The 14688-nt window shown below is 40.1% G+C and overlaps 1 protein-coding gene and 1 non-coding gene across 4 annotated transcripts in view; one reads left to right on the forward strand and one right to left on the reverse strand.

Moving 5' to 3' along the window:
• SGCG (sarcoglycan gamma) overlaps nucleotides 1–14688 on the forward strand; it is a 111658-nt gene that overhangs the window by 47990 nt on the left and 48980 nt on the right. Inside the window, exon 1 of one of the 3 annotated variants that reach the window (XM_057490255.1) lies at nucleotides 10940–10961. The exons of the other annotated variants lie outside the window; for them this stretch is intronic. The gene's annotated coding sequence lies outside the window, so the exon portion shown is untranslated. Of the gene's footprint in view, nucleotides 1–10939; nucleotides 10962–14688 lie in introns of those variants that run through there. 3 annotated transcript variants of the gene reach the window in all.
• Nucleotides 14434–14540, reverse strand: LOC118928348 (U6 spliceosomal RNA). Its single transcript, XR_005031195.2, has one exon. It is a non-coding gene; the product is annotated as a U6 spliceosomal RNA (small nuclear RNA).

Here is a 14688-nt window from a genome sequence, read left to right on the forward strand (position 1 = left end):
GCTAGAGTGGGGCTTCATCTGAAGTGCAGCGGGAAGCCACCAACTGAACTCGGGTGGCTCGTGGTCGTCTTGTTGTATTTGAAGGTCTTACTCTGGCACCTGTGGACAATCATATTAAGAAGGGCAGGAGAAGATGCAGGTGACAAGTGAAGAGGCTGGTAAAAAAAAACAGTGTGGATTGGAGCAGTGGCTGTACAGATTAGAGAGCAGGGTGGACCAAATCTTTAATTAGCATGCAGACATGAGACGACTTGCTAATAAAATAGGTATGGGGGTGACAGAGGAACAGCGGGGAGCACTCAGGTGTCCGGGGTGGTCAGCTGGGAATAGGTGGTGCTATTACTGATGGGGAAGAGAAAGAGGAAGGAGGAGATCCGGAAGAGGTAAGGTTGTTGAAAATTAAGTTAATTTTTGAGCAAGTTCAATTTGAAATACCAGGTGGAGACTTCAAAAGCAATCATCAGCTATATGAGTCTAGAGTTCTGAGATCTCTTAGATAGATATTAATTTGAGAATCATCAGCTTATAAACAGTTCATAAGTTGTTATTATAATGAATAGAATTACCTCAAAAGATCAAAAGAAGATGGTCCCAGAACAAGTGCAGGGGTAATCCAGCAGTTAGAGGAGAGAGAGACAGAAGCAGACAGCGGGGAGGAGACTACGAAAGAGGCGGAGAAGCAAAGTCCAGTGAGATGGAGAGCGAATCAGGAGATCACAGAGTCAACAAAACCAGAAAGGAAAATGTTTTCAAGGAGGAGTGGCCACTCATTTCAAATAAAGTGAAGAATAAAATAAATAAAAAGAAAGAAAGAAAATGAGCATAGGAAAATAAATACTGGATTTGGAAGCAAAGAGGTCGTGTGATTTCTCTGACATTAGCAAAGATAAAGATTGCAAAATAATTTTCTCAGAAAAATACCTTTATATCTAAAAACAATTGTTTTTTAGAAGAGTCTATCTGACTTGGAAGGAAAATAGGTCAAAAATAGTTGAAAACCATCTACCAAGTTAGTTCATTTTTTCTTACTCCATGGTTCATCATTGTAAGATTTACTGCCTTTGCATCTCTCATATATGCATTATTTAGGATTGTTTCAGGTGAAAGTGACAGAATTCCAAGTTAAAGAAGTTCAAGCAAAGATGGAACTTATTGATAATAAGCTCACTCTTCCTCATTCATCCTTCCTGGTTTCTTCTCTAGCAAGCTTGCTCCAAGTAGTGGGAAGAAGATGTTGGCAGTGCAGTGTCAGCAGGTCTCTGAGCTTCTGTACCAGGAGCAACTTCTCTCTCAGAGACTAGTGACAATGAGTGGTTGTTTAGACTCTAATATAATGCAGAGGAAAACAGTAGGTATCAGTAGGTACCTACTCTAACATGATACAGAGGAAAACAACAGATGCCCACCATAATATGATATAGAAGGAAATAGGTATCCACTCTAATTTATACAGAGGAAATAGTAGTTGGTGCCTACCCTGACGTGATACAGAAGAAAACAGTCAGTGCCCACTCTAGGGTGATGTAGAAGCAGACACAGCGTGGCCTTGGGCTTCCAGAAGTTCCTCATTGTAGCATTTTGTTAACATTAACTTGGCTCTCAGCCAACTTCTAATTTGTCTCTTCCCACTTGATGTAGGTGCACTAAATCAAAGGTCGATGTGGTTACTGGAGCATATTTGGTACCAAATAACACCTGACTCTGTTTTAGAGGCCAAGTCTCCAAAAATGATAGTCTCTGTTGTGATACTTCAGTGCATGCACTTCTACTAGACATTAGGATTATTCTTTCTCATGGGTCTTATTTCTGCCAACTTCAGTTTCTGGATGTTGATACTACTCCATAGTGAAATACTGTATAATCACACCACAAATCTTCAGATATCTGAGGTCACTTAATACAAACAAGGAAAAAACACACAAAAAAAGTATATTGGAATTGCCCACCTTTATAAACATATGCTGTTTAAAATAAGTTTATCTGGGAAGCAACCTAAGTGTCCATCAGTAGATGAATGGATAAAGAAGAGGTGGTACATATATACAAAGGAATACTATTCAGCAATAAGAAAAAAATCCTACCATTTTCAACAACATGGATGGAGCTAGAGGGTATTATGCTCAGTGAAATAAGCCAGGCAGAGAAAGACAAGTACCAAATGATTTCCTTCATTTGTAGAGTATAACAATGAAGCAAAACTGAAGGAACAAAACAGCAGCAGGCTCACAGACTCCAAGAAGGGACCAGTGGTTACCAAAAGGGAGGGGAGGGGGAGTGGTGGGGAGGGCGGGTGGGGCGGGAAGGATAAGGGGATTGTGGGGTATCATGATTGGTGCACATGGTGTGTGGGGTCACTGGAAAGACAGTATAGCTGAGAAGACAAATAGGGACTCTGTGGCATCTTACTACACTTGATGGACTGTGAATGTAGTAAACACATTGTTTCTCTTGTGAAACCTTCATAAGAGTGTATATCAATGATACCTTCATAAAAAAAAAGTCATGGGAGGGAAAAAAAACACTGAAACAAACTTTGGTTAGTTCAACTTTTTAAAAAAATTAACTCTTGCTTTAGCTTATAATTTCATTTCAACAAAACACTCTATTTCTTTTTTAAACCTCCTTTAATCTTTGAAAACTGCTATAGCACTTGTGTTTATTTGCATTTGTTTGGTTCACAGTGAACCTTTTCTTACCACGTATGAGTCATTTGTGTTTCTTTGATGTATCTACACATTTTCGCTCAAGTTTTATTGGATTAACTGTATTTTTAAGGGTATTAAGCTTGTCACATCTTGAAGCAAATATCTTTCCCAATTTATTATCTTAAGTTCAATTTTTCTGTCATGATTAGCTCACTCTCACATATGTGTGACGAGAAGTTCTAATACAAGGTATTATTTCATCAACTTCTTTGTAAAAGGTGTTCCTAAATGTTGGTGCCCACTAAATAATAATGTAAGTTATGACAAAAACACTCGGCAGGAAATACTTTGAGAATTAGCTAACTAATAAGGAAATGGCTATTTCTTGGAAGTTTAAAAGAAAATCAAGGTAGAACACACCCAGTGATCCTCAGTGCTAGCATGATCTAGTCAGCTTCAACTTAACGAGCACATTGACTTTCTCCTTCGCTGGGAAAGTGACCAACACATACTCTCACTTTTTACTTACTTCTTTATCCTTCTGTGTACGGGCTTATTTTAGACTCTCTGTTCTCTTTTCTTTGTGTTTTTGTCCTCTTGTCACTATCTTATTTTTTCATTACTATCACATAAAACTGTTTTACATCCATTTTACATTCATAACACACTCATTTGTCCAGTACATGCTTACAGATAGCCTGTCACAAGCAGCTAATTCCTACTGGACATGATGATGTAGTCACATAGTTGTGATAAACATCTTTGTCATTTTGATGGATGATGTAACATAATGGCACTAATTGCAAAATAAATTATGCTACATGGATATTAGACTTGGGTGACATAGTTTATGAAAACCTGTTTTTTTAATTAAAGTATCATTGATACTCAATCTTATGCTCAGGTTTCACATGAGCAACATTGTGGTTACTAGATTCCCCCTATTATCAAGTCCCCACCACACACCCCATTATAGTCACTGTCCATCAGCATAGTAATAAGCTGTAGAGTCACTATTTGTCTTCTCTGTGCTACACTGCCTTCCCCGTGGCCCCCCATATTATGTGTGCTAATCATAATGCCCCTTATTCCCCTTATCCCTCCCTTCCAACCCACCTCCCCAGCCCCTTTTCCTTCAGTAACCACTAGTCAATTCTTCTGTTCTGTGAGTCTGCTGCTGTTTTGTTCCTTCAGTTTTTGCTTTGTTGTTATACTTCACTATGAATGAAATCATTTGGTATTTGTCTTTCTCCTCCTGGCTTATTTCACTGAGCATAATCCATGTTAGTTGCAAATGGTAGAATTTGTTTTCTTCTTGTGGCTGAATAATATTCCATTGTGTATATGTACTACATCTTCTTTATCCATTCATCTATTGATGGACACTTAGGTTGCATCCACTTCTTGGCTATTTAAATAATGCTGTGATAAACATAGAGGTGCATATGTCTTTCTGAAACTGGGATCCTGCATTCTAAGGGTAAATTCCTGGGTCAAATGGTATTTCTATTTTTAGTGTTTTGAGGAACCTCTATACTGCTTTCCACAATGGTTGAATTAGTGTACATTCCCACCAGCAGTGTAGGAGGGTTCCCCTTTCTCTGCATCCTCACCAGCATTTGTTAGGATGTTGGCCATCCTAACTGGTGTGGGTGATATCTCACTGTGATTTTAATTTGCATTTCTCTGATAATAAATGAAGTAGAGCATCTTTTTCCTGTGTCTGTTGGCCATCTGAATTTCTTCTTTGGAGAAGTGTCTGTTCAGATCCTCTGCCCATTTTTTAATAGGGTTATTTGCTTTTTTGGTGTTGAGGCATGTGAATTCTTTATATATTTTGGATGTCAACCTCTTATAGGATATGTCATTTATGAATATATTCTCCCATACTGTAGGATGCCTTTTTGTTCTACTGATGGTGTCCTTTGCTGTACAGAGCTTTTTAGTTTGATGTAGTTCCACTTGTTCATTTTTGCTTTGTTTCCCTTGCCTGAAAAGATATGTTCATGAAAAAGTTGCTCATGTTAATATTCAAGAGTTTTGCCTATGTTTTCTTCTAAGAGTTTTATGGTTTCATGACTTACATTCAGGTCTTTGATCCATTTTGAGTTTACTTTTGTGTATGGAGTTAAACAATAATCGAGTTTCATTCTCTTTCATGTAGCTGCCCAGTTTTGCCAATACCAGCTGTTGAAGAGGCTGTCATTTCCCCCATTGTATATCCATGGCTCCTTTATCATATATTAATTGACCACATATGTGTGGGTTTATATCTGGGCTCTCTAGTCTGTTCCATTGGTCTATTGTCCTGTTCTTGTGCCAGTACCAAATTGTCTTGATTACTGTGGCTTTGTAGTAGAGTTTGAAGTTGGAGAGCATAATCCCACCAGCTTTTATTCTTCCTTCTCAGGATTGCTTTGGCTATTCAGTGTCTTTTGCGGTTCCATAAGAATTTTAGAACTATTTGTTCTAGTTTGTTGAAAAATGCTCTCAGTATTTTGATAGGATTTGCATTGAATCTGTAGATTGCTTTAAACAGGATAGCCATTTTGATGGTATTAATTCTTTCTACCCAAGAGCATGGGATGCATTTCCATTTATTACTGTCCTCTTTAATTTCTCTCAAGAGTGTCTTGTAATTTTGAGGGCATAGGTCTTTCACTTTCTTGGTTAGGTTTACTCCTAGGTATTTTATTGTTTTTGATGCAATTGTAAATGGAATTTTTTCCTGATTTCTTTTTCTGCAAGTTCATCATTAGTGTATAGGAATGCAACAGTTTTCTGTGTATTAATTTTGTAGCCTGCAACTTTGCTGAATTCAGATATTAGTTCTAGAGGATTTTGGAGTGGATTCTTTAGGGTTTTTTAGAACAATATCGTGTCATCCGCAAACAGGGACAGTTTAACTTCTTCCTTACCAACCTGGATGCCTTTTATTTCTTTGTGTTGTCTGATTGCCGTGGCTAGGACCTCCAGAACTATGTTGAATAAAAGTGGGGAGAGTGGGCATCCTTGTCCTGTTTCTGATCTTAGAGGAAAAGCTTTCAGCTTCTCACTGTTAAGTATGATGTTGGCTGTGGGTTTGTCATATATGGCCTTTATTCTGTTGAGGTACTTGTCTTTTATACCCATTTTGTTGAGAGTTTTTTTCATGAATGGGTGTTGAATTTTGTCACATGATTTTTCAGCATCTATGGAGATGATCATGTGATTTTTGTACTACTTTTTTTGACGTAGTGGATGATGCTGATGGATTTTTGAATGTTGTACTTGATGAATGAATCCTGCTTGATCATGATGGATGATCTTTTTGATGTATTTTTGAATTCAGTTTGCTAGTATTTCATTGATTATTTTGGCATCTACATTTATAAGGGATATTGGTCTGTAGTTTTCTTTTTTTGTGGTATCTTTGCCTGGTTTTGGTATTCGAGTGATGCTGGCCTCATAGAATGAGTTGGGAAGTATTCTGTCATCTTCTAAATTTTGAAAAACTTTAAGGAGAATGGATATTAGGTCTATTCTAAATGTCTGATAAAATTCAGCAGTGAAGCCATCTGGTCCAGGCGTTTTGTTCTTGGGTAGTTTTTTGATTACCGATTCAATTTCATTGCTGGTAATTGGTCTGTTCAGATTTTCTGTTTCTTTCTGGGTCAGTCTTGGAAGATTGTATTTTTCTAGAAAGTTGTCCATTTCTTCTAGGTTATCCAATTTGTTAGCATATAATTTTTCATAGTATTCTCTAAAATTCTTTGTGTTTCAGTGGTGTCATAGTGATTTGTCCTTTCTCATTTCTTATTCTGTTTATGTGTGTAGATTCTCTTTTTTTCTTCATACATCTGGCTATGGGTTTATCTATTTTGTTTATTTTCTCAAAGAACCAGCTCTTGTTTCATTAATTTTTCTATTGTTTCATTCTTCTTGATTTTATTGATTTATTATCTGATCTTTATTATGTCCTCCTTCTACTGACTTTGGGCCTCATTTGTTCTTCTTTTTCCAGTTTCATTAATTGTGAATTTAGACTTCATTTGAGATTGTTCATCCTTCTTTAAATAGGCCTTCCTCTTCCACTCTTAATATATTAGGTGTCATATTCTGTACTTTTTGTGTATCCCTTGACTGATTTTGTGAGTAGTTGATTTAATTTTGCATTTGCTTAGTAATTAATTGGTCTACTTCCTTTACTGGGGTTTCATTTTCTCTGGTGACAGCTATTTAGCCTTAGGAGCACTTCCATCTACAGCAGTCCTTTTAAAATACACTGCAGAGATGGTTTGTGGGAGGTATATTCCCTCAACTTTTGCTTATCTGGAAATTGTTTAATCCTCCTTTAAATATAAATGACAATCTTGCTGGCTAGAGTATTCTTGATTTGAGGCCCTTCTGTTTCATTGTATTGAATATATCATGCCACTTCCTTCTGGGAGTACAAAGCCCTTTCCTGATTCCCAGCCACAGTACCTGCCTCCGCTTTCAGGACCAGTGATCCACATGCAGGGAGCAGCCTCTGTATTAAGCCGTGTAGTTGCTGTAGGCAGGGCTGCCCTCTGGCTGGTCTGGAGCAATGGTAGGGGCAGAGGGTTTGTGTGCATGTGCCAGCAGGAAGGAAGAAGTGGCAGGCCGCTTATCATGATGAGGGGCCTCGGGGCTGTACTGCCCACCAGGGGAATGGGGCGCTTGAAGCTCCTGAAAGTTCCCAATCTGCTGGGCTGAGTGTGCCAGGATGATTTTGTCCACCTGTTCCTTCTCCTGAATCCTTGTGCCATTAGCAGCCCTCTCACTGTTGGGAAGTCTTTCAAAGTGCCCTCCTTTCTTTTGTCCCAGGGCAGCTGGTTGTGCAAACCTGTTCACTACACACAGCTGGAGTCTCAGTCTCTGACTCTGGTTTTCAATCCCTCTAATCTCCAGAGCACCATGCAATGTGGGTCTGTGCTCCCGACATAGATTTCTAGGGCTGGGTATTTAACAGTCCTGGGCCTCCACTCCCTCCTGACTCTGATTCTCTTCCTCCCGCCAGTGAGCTGGGGTATGGGGAGTGCTCGGGTCCCGCCAGGTTGTGGCTTTCTTACTTTACCCTTTTCCATGAGATGTTCTCTTTTCCCAGATGTAGACTGGCTGGTGCACTCTTATTTCTGGTCACTCTTTTAGGAGTAGTTGTATTTGCTGTATTTTTGCATCATATGTGGTTTTGGGAGGAGATTTCTGCCTTACTTCTCACTCCACCATCTTTTTTCACTCTCCATCTGAAAGACTTTGAAAAACAACTGTTCTGAAGTTTTAAAATTGAGATCATAGGTGCTCTAAAGAGGCTTGGTACAGCCCTGGTCAGCATGCCCTGAGGGCTGGCAGGAAGTCCTACCCCTGCACACACAGAATCTCCCTCATAGAAGCAAGGACCATTGGGAAGCTGCCCCCAGTGGACCTTCTCCAGTCTCTGCTTTATGTTAACACCTGCTAAAATTAACCACTAAGCTTATGGCAGAAAAATGTAATCTGAATCAATGTATGTGTAAGAGTGGACATAATCATCAAGCCTCAACCTTTTAACACACTTCAAAAACTGGTTTATTCTGTAATGCATTTCTAACTTTAGTATGACCAGAGCAAAGGACTTGTATTAAACATACACTCTGGCATTTCTTCATACTTCCTTGTGAAGTCCTATGTTATCAAATTTTGGAAATGTTACACATATGCTTGAAAAAAAGTAAGCACTTTATAGGGCTTTATACACATCCATTTGAACACATTTGTGTTGTCCAAGTTTTCTTTAGCCTTACTCATTTTAGAGGGTTTGGACTATCAGTGGAGGTATGATAAAAAATCCTCTGCTATGATAATGGCTTTCTCAGTTTTTTCTTGATGTTATTTATTTTTTATTGTATTTATGCAGCTGAATAGATAGAGATATAGGTATAAGTATAGAGGGATGGTTATTAGATGCATGCAAGTCTGGTATTTCTATAGTTCCTGGTGAATTTATTTATTTTGTATCTATAGTGTTAGAGCAATATCCTATTATCATGTACCCTGTAATTACGGGGGGTCAGATATAATATAAATAACAGGTGGCTCCTGCCCTTTGCTCCTGCCCCATCACCAAAAGAGTAGCTGAAGTTAGCCTCTTCTTTGGGGTAAGAGTAGGTGGTGACCTGTAGTGACGGTTGTGTCAGGCTGAAACAAGCATCCCCAGCGAATAAGGCACCTGTCACCAATAATTTCCCACTAATCTCCCTTGAAAAGGTTAACTGAGAGAGTCATAAAATCATTGCTCCTTCCTCCATAGAATCCCTGTACAAGCCCAAGGGCCCAGAGCCCTTCCCAGCAAACCCTCTAACAAGAAGTGCTAGCTGGAAGTAGTAGAGATAGGCACTCTCACTCTCTTCCGGCCTGGACTTCAGGCCCACAGTCTGTATTTATGCCTTCACTGTGGTGTTTTCATTAACTTTGCTATGTTTACAAAGTTGAAATCTGGCACCCATACTGGTTGAAGTTTCTTTGCTGTTGGTCTTTTCTGGATTGAGAATGATTTTGTTTAATAAATTTGAATTAATTTATCCAGCTCAGGAGCCCATACCTGTTTTCAAGTTAGTATCTTTAATGATAGAAATTTCTTGGCACTTCTTCAATCATTTTATTTCCTGTATTTTCTCCAGTTGCTCCCCCTGGGGCTTCAGTGAGATGTATTTAGACCTTCTCCTTCATCAGCCATGTCCTTAAACTTACCTTCACATTTCTCGTGTCTTTATCATGCTGTGATATTTTCTAAGATCTTTCTTCCTATACACTGATTGTCTTTTCGGCTGTATGTAATCTGTCAGCTATAAAGGAAACTGTCTTTATATGTTTTATAACTTTAAGCTATGTAACTCATTCTCTGAATGTTAAAATGTAACCAAATTTCTCATTTCCAAAGAGACTGTTTAGTTCTTTTTCAAACCCACCTTTCAAACAATCATGGTGTCAGCTCTTTTTGAACATCCCCCATGTATTCATGATCTCTGTGTCTGAAACTCCTGGCAATAGGCTATCCAAACTAGACATAGAGTAAATGCTAGTTGAAATTAAGAATGTTATTTAACAACATTTATTTAGTAGACACTCTGCTCAATTCACTGTATTATGTACTACAACAAGAATCAAAGACTGTAGAAGGTAGCATTCCTATCTTAAAGAGGCTTTATTTTAAATAATAAATCGGGACCCATGATTTCAAAAGCATATAATAACTGATATTTATGCAAAAATGTATTATAATGCTTCATGTCTGGAGCCCTGTCCATTAAAATGTTGATAACTATATTTTAGAGAAGCATTTAAAGCCAATTAAAATTAAGTGTACCACCACCAACATACTTTGAAAGATGGTTAACAGGGAAAAGAGTGTAATTTTTTAATGATAACATAAATTAGTTTTAAAAATAAAGGATTATATGAAAAAAACAATATATTTCTCAAGATGTACTAAAACTCAAAATTCTTGATCTTGGAATATAGATTTTAAGTTTTAGTATAAGGTATTTCATTAACTTCTTTGTAAAGGGTTTATAAATAGATCACAAAGTGCTATGCATTATTCCAGGGCAGTTTCTTGCCAACATGAGTACTACTTTGTAGTTGTCTGACCTCAAGGGCTGGAAGAATTGGGATGGTCCACAACGCTAATTATAGTAAATATCTGAAGGAAGCTAGCTGAACCAGATAGCCTCTGATGGTCAAAAATTGAATACACAGTGTCAAAGAAAAATGAAAGTCACCGTAAGTTCTGAGGAATATAAGCTAATAAGTTGTTAAACAACAAAATGAACTTTTTAGAAAAAAATCTGAGTGTTCCACTTCATCATTTAAATCATGCCTATCTCAAATAAAATCCTTATTTTATGCAATACAATGAACACTGGGAAATGGAAGGTTAACCAAAAAAGTTAAACTGGGCAATCATAAAGTGTGATATGATAAGGAACACAACTGGAAAAAAAACAGATTTGGGAACAAATCGAAATGGCTTTGGTAAATACAGCTCAAATCTGGAAGGGCTAGACAGCAGGTCTACCTTCCAAAAGCCAGCTTGTGGTCAGTATGTTCTGCTGAGGAAATAGGATCCATTCTCTTACTCAAGCCATCCCCAGAGCAGTGCACAGATGTGGGGTGACCCATAAGCTAAACAGAGTGCGTTCCTCAGATTCCTCTCCCCCGAAGAACCTCAGCAGATGCAGAAGAGCTCAGTCTCCTTCACAGCGAACAGCTGATCACCCTGACCACAGTCCGCAGTGAGTGGGTTTCAGCTCACTAAACAGTTGAGGAAACTCTGAAGTAATCTATTTTATTTTTTTGTTGTAAATTTAAATGGAAATAAAGTTATCTGGATATCTGTCCATTCGATGTTTGCATTTGATTTATTCAGCAAATATTGATTGAGCACATACTATGTGCCAGGTACTGTTCTAGGTGCCAGGGATACAACAAAATAACAAACTAGTTGAAAACCCTACCCTCTTGGGGCTTCTATATGGTGAAGTGAGCATTTACAGTAAAATAAGTAAAATATATAATGGGTCACATGGAGTTAAGTGCTATGGTGACAAATAACACAGGAAGGAGCATAGAGAGATAGGCAGTGAGTGGTGTTCGTGGAGGGTTTTATTTCAGTAAGACATCAGAGAGGGCTCTGTTGGTAAATGATCTTTGAGAAGACAGTGGAGTGAAAAAGGGGGAGCCATGTGCTCTGGGAGAAGACCTTCCACGTAAAGGAAATTTCAACTACAAAGTCTGGGAAGTTGGAGCATGCTTGGGGTGACTAGGGATGAGTAAGATCGATGTGACCGCAGCAGGAATGAGGGGGAGCAGTGGGGTAAAGACAGGACGGGCCATGCTCCTCGGGGTAAGGATTTGGGGTTTTCTCTGAATAAAAGAGAAAGCCGTGGGAGGGATTCATGGAGAGGTGGGACATGGTCCGATTGATGTTGTCAGAGGACCCCTCCAACCCCTGCTGGAAATTGACTTCAGGAGATTTCAGGGTAGGAGCAGAGAACAGCTGGGTGGCTGTCACAACCAGCCAGGTGAAAGACGATGCCGAGGATTGATCCAGTTCTGGATTAAAGGTAGTAATTTAATTTGTTGATTTGTTGATGGATTGGAGATGGTATAGAGAAAGAAAGATTTAAGAACAACCTGTAGATTTTTGACTTGAGCACCTTGAAGCATAAAGTTGCCCTTCAGTGAGGTGGGGAAATTTTACAAGGAGCAGGCTGGGGAGATGAGGCCAGGAGTTTTGTCTGGGACATGTGGGATCTGTGATTCCCAACTGAGTGTAGTAATCATGAGTTCAAGGTGAACGTGTGCTGGGGACCACGAGCCATTTGCTTATAGATGTGCAGGAGCTGAGGCGGGGCAGGGAGACGAACAGTAAGCGGCGAATGAGAAGGAGAAGTAGCAGAAGAAATCCAAGTGGGGTTTCTGGAAACCAAGTGCAGAAGGCTTTTCAAGGGGGATGCAACGACTGTTTGGCAAGTGCTGGCTCTAGGTTACATGAACACACTTTGTTTAGCAACACGGAGGCCAATGGTGCACTTGTGGGAGCAAGGTCAGTGGGGCAGCAGATGCGAAGCCTACTGAGGTCTAGAAAGAATAGAAAACATGTATAGTCAACTCACTCAAGGAGTTCTGCTGAAGGAGTGGAGAGATGGGGCTGCACTGCTGCCTTTTGTGAAATGTCTGCTGTTTGCTGTTTGGTGACAAAGAAGACCCGCTGTCCTGCGCGAGCCCAGGCTGGTGGCTGGCCCCATCTCAGACTCTTTCTCCAGTCTTGTATAGTTTTCTTCCAGTATTTAAAAACTGGAAACCTTATATTTACATATTATGAGTCCTCTTCCCAAACATGTCATCTGAAAACACTTTAGCATAGCACATTTTATTTTTATCCATTTAGCCTGTATCCCATTTAGAATTAGTGTCTCATGTACAATCATTGTTGAAAAAGAGAGTTAGACCACGTGCTGAATCTTTTCTTAATAGACTGTGTTCATAAATCACAGAATGTTTTAGTTAATACGTACTCAGAGGACTTACTCCATTGATCCTGCCCTATTCTCTGGTATCACCTCTGGGAGGTAGTTCAGTTAATGTTTGTCAAATTCAACAGTTCTTTCTTCCTTTCTTTTCATTCATTGACCCTTTTTCCCTTAAGGCCTTTATTGTATGCCTATTAATTGTCAGTTGTATTGTGAGGACACAGCAATGATCAAGACTCACATGGAGTTTGCATTCGAAAGAGGGGAAGTCAATGAACAAGTGAATAATCAAATAAACAGAATCCCAGGGCCAAATTAGGGGGGATTTAAGGGCAACCCTCATAACAGAATTCCCACTGGCCCTCCTGTAAACCACGTCCAAATTGCCTTAAGTGGATATTAAAGTTTTCCTAATTTTATACAAGCATGAATTAAAGCTTTCTATGGCAGGCAGGATGAAGTCCCCCAAAGATGTGCATGTTCTAACCCCTGGAACCTTCCATGGTGACCATGATTTCGCAGCTGTGATTACGTTAAGGCCACTGAGCTGCGCAGATTATCCTGGGTTACCCAGGTGGGCTCAGTGTAATCCACAAAGGCCCTCACTAAGGAGAGGCCGGAGGGTTAGAGGCAGAGGAGATGGGACAACAGGAATGGAAGTGTTGGCAGCTTCTAGAAGCTGCCCCGGACCCTCCAGAAGGAAGAACAGCCCAGCCCACACTTTGATTTTTAGCCCCAGAAAACCCATTTTCAGACTTCCGACCTCCAAAACTATAATAAAATTATGTTGAGTTAAGCAACTGAATTTGTGACCATTTTTTAATACTAGCACTAGCAAACTATATATAAGAGTATAGTTGGAACCCTGCGTGTGTGTGCATGTGTGTGTACACAGATATTTTTAGAAACCTGCTGTTTATAGTGATCTGTAGCAATACTGTAAAAGACTGTGCTTGATATAAAGTCAGACTCTCTGGCCACCCTTCCTGGTCCACCTGTAGTCTCTCAGCCTGTCCTTTAGAGAGATTCTGGAGCCACCACCATTAGTTCCAGGAATGACAAGAGCTTCTGAATAAATGCAATAGAGTGATGTGCTGGAGGGTGAGGAGATGACACGTGAGCCGCAGTGAGACCTAAGGGCCAGCAGAGAGTTTCAGGTGGGGAGTGTGCCTGGCACAGGGGTCCTGGGTGGGTGCTGACCTGCTCTACTGAAGAGGAGCTGGAGCATCGTGAGCCAAAGGAAATGGAGCAGATGAAGGTGAAGAGGCGAGCAAAGCCCTGCCTGCAGGGTCTGGAAGGCGGAGGAGTGCGGATAGTCTCAGTGTGGGAAGTAACGCGGAAGGTTGGAAACAGGAGTGACGGGAGCTTGCGTACATCCTGTTCATGCAGCCGCCGGTGGGGAATGTTTCCTAGAGGGGAGAGAGGACAGCTGGTTTGGCCGTAAGGAAGATGAGGGAGTTTGCAGCGGCTTGATCTGGTGCCGCAGTAGAAGACACGGACAGGAGCCGGGTTTGGGACGTATGCCGAAGGCAGAGTGGGTAAGACTTGCTGGTGAGGTTGGAAGGGAGGAGAGAGGCAGCGGGGATGACCTCAGGCCTTGGAGCAGCTGTGCGGGTGGTGGTGGACTCTGGTCTGAGGAAGACGGCCGACTCAGAGACATGGGTAAGGAAATGACGCCATTATGAAATCATTTAACACTTGCGTTTGGAAAAAGGTATATTGTAAGTCCTGAGTATTTGAAAACACTGCGTGATGAATAGCATCATTTTTTCTTTTTTAATGTGGAATACTTCACGAATTTGCATGTCATCCTAGCGCACGGGCCATGCTAATCTTCCCTGTATCGTTCCAATTTTAGTACATGTGCTGCCGAAGCGAGCACAATGGCATCATTTTTAATAATCAGTTACCACACAGGAAAATGCCTATTAACAAGCTGAGAAAAGATTTGAAGAATTATTTTAGACTATGACTTATTTTAAATAAGGACACCTTCAAAACATCCCTAAAAATAAATGTATGATCTCTGC

This window comes from Manis pentadactyla, chromosome 2 (genome assembly GCF_030020395.1).
Source record: "Manis pentadactyla isolate mManPen7 chromosome 2, mManPen7.hap1, whole genome shotgun sequence".
In the NCBI taxonomy this organism is placed as follows: Eukaryota; Metazoa; Chordata; class Mammalia; order Pholidota; family Manidae; genus Manis; species Manis pentadactyla.